The sequence below is a fragment of the Gorilla gorilla genome, chromosome 3, assembly GCF_029281585.2.
Source record: "Gorilla gorilla gorilla isolate KB3781 chromosome 3, NHGRI_mGorGor1-v2.1_pri, whole genome shotgun sequence".
Taxonomy (NCBI): domain Eukaryota; kingdom Metazoa; phylum Chordata; class Mammalia; order Primates; family Hominidae; genus Gorilla; species Gorilla gorilla.
In genome coordinates this window covers 45,818,480-45,824,749 of record NC_073227.2, presented here as the reverse complement: position 1 = coordinate 45,824,749, position 6,270 = coordinate 45,818,480, and the positions used below count along the sequence as shown (strand labels likewise).

General features: G+C 44.4%; 1 long non-coding RNA gene across 1 annotated transcript; it reads right to left on the bottom strand.

The window, feature by feature from the left end:
* Positions 1-920: 920 nt before the first annotated feature.
* Positions 921-5,803, bottom strand: LOC129533322 (uncharacterized). The gene is made up of 2 exons (XR_008679467.2): positions 5,630-5,803; positions 921-3,442 (listed from the first exon to the last, which is right to left on the bottom strand). It is a non-coding gene; the product is annotated as an uncharacterized lncRNA (long non-coding RNA).
* Positions 5,804-6,270: the final 467 nt, after the last annotated feature.

Here is a 6,270-nt window from a genome sequence, read left to right as displayed (position 1 = left end):
CCCCTGCCCATCAGACTACATTTAAAAAACCCCTAATCTCCTACATGGCATGGCCAGCTCTGCCAATTAAACTCTTTCTTTACTGCAATGCTATGGTCTCAGTGAGTCAATTTTGTGTGAGCAGTGGGTGGTTGGGTGGTTACACTGCCAACAAATAACACAGCAAATAAATTAAAAATACATCAATACAACTAAGAACTAAGCCTGAGTTTAAGGGGACTCAAAAGCACTCTACTTTTCTCTCTCTCTCTCTAAATTTTTACTGGTCTTTGAGTTTGAGCAGGTGTCTCAACCTCAGCACTACTGGCACTTTGGACAGGATAATTCTTTGATGTTTGAGACTGTCTTATTCACTGCAGAATGTTTAGGAGCATCCCTGGCCTCTACCCACTAGATGACAGTAGAACCTCACCTACCCCCAACAGCCCAGTGGTGGCAACCAAAAATGTCTCCATACATTGCCAAATGTCCCCTGGCAGCAGGACACAAAATCACCTCTTGAGAACCACTAGTTTAGACAAAAGAATGTATTTTTTTTTAAAGTAAGTACTGAATATATTTAACAAAAATCATACATGTGAGGTTCACACAGAGAGGAAAAACATATATATAAATACATAAAGTGACATTCCCTATGATTTCATCTCTGACCCAACAAATCAACATGCCCCCCAACCCTAATCCTTTGCCCACCAAACTATATTTGAGAAACCCCTAACCTCTGTGCCTTTGGGAAGACTGGGGCCAATGGAAATCTTCTGTTTCACCCCCTGAAGGTTTGTTGAACATCCAACTCACAAAAGGAGATTAATAGGAGAAATGGCATACAAGTCTATTAATGTGCACACAGGGAAGAACCAGTGATTACCCCTGTATTAGTCCATTTTCACACTGCTGATGAAGAAATACCTTAGACTGGGCAATTTACAAAAGAAAGACGTTTATTGGACTTACCTTTGCCCTTCTCTGCCCTTCTCTGCCCTTCAATCCCCACGTGGCTGGGGAGGCCTCACAGTCATGAGAGAGGGTGAAAGGCAAGGAGGAGCTAGTCATGTCTTACATGGATGGCAGCAGGCAAAGAGAGAGAGAGAACTTGTGCAGGTAAACTCCCATTTGTAAAACCACCAGATCTCATGAGACTTTTCATTATCACGAGAACAGCATGGGAAAGATCCATCCCCATAATTCAATTAACTCCCACTGGGTCCCTCCCATAACACATGGGAATTGTGGGAGTTACAATTCAAGATGAGATTTAGGTGGGGATACAGGCAAACCATATCATACCACCCCTGGCCCCTCCCAAACGTCATGTCCTCACATTTCAAAACCAGTCATGCCTTCCCAACAGTCCCCCAAAGTCTTAACTCATTTCAGCATTAACTCAAAAGTCTACAATCCAAAGTTTCATCTGAGACAAGGCAAGTCCCTTCTGCCTATGAGCCTGTAAAATCAAAAGCAAGTTAGTTACTTCCTAGATACAATGGGGTACAGACATTGGGTAAATACAGCCATCCCAACTGGGAAAAACTGGCCAAAACAAAGGGCCTACAGGCCCCACGCAAGTCCAAAATCCAGCAAGGCAGTCAAATCTTAAAGCTCCAAATGATATCCTTTGACTCCATGTCTCACATCCAGGTCACACTGATACAAGAGGTGGGTTCCCATCATATTGGGTAGCTCCACCCCTGTGGCTTTTCAGGGTACAGCCTCCCTCCCGGCTGCATTCATGGGCTGGCATTGAGTGTCTGCAGCTTTTCCAGGCACATGGTGCAAACTGTAAGTGGATCTATCATTCTGGGGTCTGGAGGATGGTGGCCCTCTTCTCACAGCCCCACTAGGCAGTGCACCGGTAAGAACTCTGTGGGGGGGTTCTGACACCATATTTCCCTTCTGCACTGCATTCTCCATGAGAGCCCTGACCCTGCAGCAAGCTTCTGCTTGGGTATCCAGGCATTTCCGTACATCCTCTGAAATCTAGGCGGAGGTTCCCAAACCCAGTTCTTGACTTCTGTGCACTGGTAGGCTCAACACCACATGGAAGTTGCCAAGGTTTAGGCTTGCACCTTCTGAAGCCATGGCCTGAGCTCTACAGTGGCCCCTTTCATCCATGACTGGAGTGGCTGGGATGCAGGGCACCAAGTCCCTAGGCTGCACACAGCATGGGGACCCTGCGTCCAGCCACGAAATCACTTTTTCCTCATAGCCCTCAGGGCCTCCTTCTTGGCTGCCATGAAGACCTCTGACATGCCCCGGAGACATATTCCTCATTGTCTTGGGGATTAATCTTCAGCTCCTCATTACTTATGCAAATTTCTGCAGCAGGCTTGAATTTCTTCTCAGAAAATGGGATTTTCTTTTCTATTGCATTGTCAGGCTGCACATTTTCTGCTTTTATGCTCTGTTTCCCTTTCAAAACTGAATGCCGTTCACAGCACCCAAGTCCCCTCTTGAATGCTTTGCTGCTTAGAAATTTCTTCTGTCAGATACCCTAAATCATCTCTCTCAAGTTCAAAGTTCCATAAATCGCTAGGGCAGGGGCAAAATGCCACCAGTCTCTTTGCTGAAACATAACAAGAGTCACCTTTGCTCCAGTTCTTAACAAGTTCCTTACTCCAGCTGAGACCACCTCAGCCTGGATTTCATTGTCCGTATCATTATCAGCATTTTGGTCAAAGCCATTCAACAAGTCTCTAGGGAGTTCCAAACTTTCCCACATTTTCCCATCTTCTTCTCAGCCGTCCAAACTGTTCCAACCTCTGTCTGCTACCCAGTTCCAAAGTTGCTTCCACATTTTCGGATACCTTTTTAGCAGTGCCCCACTCTACTGGTACCAATTTGCTGTATTAGTCCATTTTGAAGCTGCTGATAAAGACATACATGAGACTGGGTAATTTACAAAAGAAAGAGGTTTATTGGACTTACAGTTCCACTTGCCTGGGGGAGGCCCCACAATCATGGCAGAACGTGAAAGGCACATCTCACATGGTGGCAGACAAGAGAAGAGAGAGCCTGTGTAGGAAAACTCCCTTTTTTAATACCATCAGATCTCATGAGACTTATTCACTATTATGAGAATAGCTCTGGAAAGACTGGCCCCCATGATTCAATAATCTCCCACCAGGTCCCTCCCACAACACATGGGAATTGTGGGAATTATAGTTCAAGATGACATTTGGGTGGGGACACACACAAACCATATCACCCCCAAATCCCAATGGGGCCCAGATACTTATATAGCCTTATTTCAGAGGCTGGGGGAGAGATGGGGAATATAGGTAATTCTGTTTAGGGGCAATACATGATTACTAGGGAGAATGAATGGATGGGAGTGGAGATTAACTTGTAAATGGTTCTCTTTGAAAACAGAATGAGCCTGAGAGACAGTTATTATCTTGTGAAAGAGTCTGTTCAGGTGCGGTTACATTCTTGATCTTCTTTTCTGCAAAAGATAATGAGATAACAGGGGGGAAAGGAAAAACCATTATTCTCCTTGGTGGGTCTGTCCTGTCTTTATGTAGCTAGAGAAAAAGTCTCTTCCAGCTTTTGCTGACCTCCCTTTAATTCATTCCTTACACCAGGGAGCCAAATTTTAAGGTGAAGTTCCCTGCACTCCCTCATTCATCAGGAAGTATATTCTCAATTATTCCTAGTAATCTCAATTATTGCTTGGTAGAGAACACACAGATTCGTATTTCTGAGGAAGCCACTAACTGTCTTGAGCTTTTCCAAGCCAAGGTTGAGATGGTCTTGTCAGCCGACCTCTGCTGGCTGAACACACGAACTTTCTGAGCCCAGTGTGGTACAGATTCTCACGTTTTTACCTGGTATATGGCAGATGCACCTTACAACAATAATTTAAACATACCCTGAGAATGATTTTAGGATCTAAGAAGCATGTGTGTTTGGAGTTCCAAGCTAAGGAATCCAGGAGTGGCCAACCCAGAGATTGAGGGCATTGAGGCCCTTTGTTTTGGGTTAAATGGAGGTTGCTAAGAGTAGGGTCCTAAGTGAAAATGCTGTATAAACTGCATGCTTTTTACAAACAGTAATGGTGCTACTGTCCAGCTTGCCACCACTGGGCCATCCCTGTATGGAGGTTCCCTGATAAACCCTATGTCTCATTCATTGTCTCCAGGTCTCTTATTTGCCCTCTAGGGTATGGTGCCATCCCTATCGGAGTCAATAGGGGCCTGGCATGACATCTGGTGAGCATTTCATGGCTGATCAAGCTCAGGGCAGGGTCTTAGGTGCAGCTGGTTGAGGCCGATGGCCTTTCTCTGGGGTTTAAGTATCATCTCAAAGTGGAGGTACAAGATACTGGGAGCATGCTCAGTTGAATTGAAACCACCTTTGCAAAAATTATAACTGAGGAAATGACAGTGATAGAGATCAGACCTAACCAATTCCATCTTGCTTCTAATCTTTAAGCTGTCCTTGTTCATTCCTGGGCATAGGCTGAACTAACCTTGGGTAATAATTTAGTTTATGGTTTGGCTCTGAAAGAAAGTTGATAACAGCCCTTTCCCATAAAGACCCTTTTCTTGCTTGGGGACCAGTCTGCCTTTGCAGGACTAACAAATTAGCTGCGAGATTAGAAATTACAGTTTAGGGATCATGCAACCTCTGGCTGCAAGAGTCTGAACCTCCCCAAATTGCTCCCGGGGATAACATCACTATTGTAAAACCTAAGATCAGTGTTTGAGATATTTTGCAGACCCTGCACTCGATGGATCATCTGACATCACCCAGACCCGTAATCTGGGTCAACCAATTCTGTGATCCCACCCACGAACAGAAGACAGCAAGAAAACCTCATTTTGAACCCTCTATAATTTCATCTCAAACCTGACCAATCAGCACTCCCTACTTCCTGAGCCCCTACCCACCAATTTATCTTTAAAAACTCCGATCCTCAAATGGTCAGGGAGACTAATTTGAGTAATAATAAAACTCCTCTGGTCTCCTGCACAGCCGGCTCTGTGTGAATTACTCTTTCTTCATTGCGGTTTCCCTGTCTTGATAAATCAGCTCTGTCTAGGCAGCTGGCAAGGTGAACCCATTGGGCAGTTACAGAATAAGCCCCACAGTAATGATCTTCCTTGGCTGGAGGGAGAAGTCCAATATTTCAGCCTTTAATAGACATCATGCTCCACTCCAACAGAGTCAACACTGTCATCGATTCTCACTGCTATGCAGAATTAACTTATCAATAGTGGCAGTGTCGTCCTGTTTTCAATCTCTAGGACTTTAAGCACTGGTGTCCTTTTTAGAAATGCTTTATATTTTATGTAGGAAAGTAGAAGATATTTTTATCTGAACCACCTGGCATCAGAATTCTCTTTAGGGAGAGAGCTGACTTCACTGGGGAAAAAAAATGTTAAATATTTGAAATGGAGGAAGAGATGTCTAAGTTACATTTAAGTTAAAAAAGATCAATCATGATCACAAATGCTCGGTAGAAAATGAGATAATTCCGCTTCACTCTTCGGAGGAGATGGGGAAATGAAAGAGAGAAAAATGAAGAGAGCATAGAGAGAGTAGGTGTATTAGTCCATTTTCACGTGACCAATAAAGACATACCCGAGACTGGACAATTTACAAAAGAAAGAGGTAAAATTGGACTTACAGTTCCACGTGGCTGGGGAAGCCTCACAATCATGGCGGACAGCAAGGAGAAGCAAGTCACATCCTACGTGGATGACGGCAGGCAAAGAGAAAAGCTTGTGCAGGCGACAAGCTCTTTTTAAAGCCATCAGATCTCATGAAACTTATTCACTGTCACAAGAACAGCATGGGAAAGACTTTCCCTCATGATTCAGTCACCTCCCACCAGGTCCCTCCCACAACATGTGGGAATTCAAGATGAGATTTGTGTGGGCACACAGCCAAACCCTGAATTTGGGTTTCAGCCCCTGGCGCCTCCCAAATCTCACATCCTCACATTTCAAAACAAATCATGCTTTCCCAACAGTCCCCCAAAGTCTTAACTCATTTCAACATTAACTCAAAAGTCCACGGTCCAAAGACTCATTTGAGACAAGGCAAGTCACTTCCTCCTATAAGCCTGTAAAATCAAAAGTAGGTTAGTTGCTTCCTAGATACAATGTGGGAACAGGCATTGGGTAAATACAGCCATTCCAAATGGGACTATTTGGCCAAAACAAAGGGGCTACAGGCCCCATGCAAGTCCGAACTCCAGCGGGGCAGTTAAATCTTAAAGCTCCAAAATGATCTCCTTTGACTCCATGTCTCACATCCATGTCATGC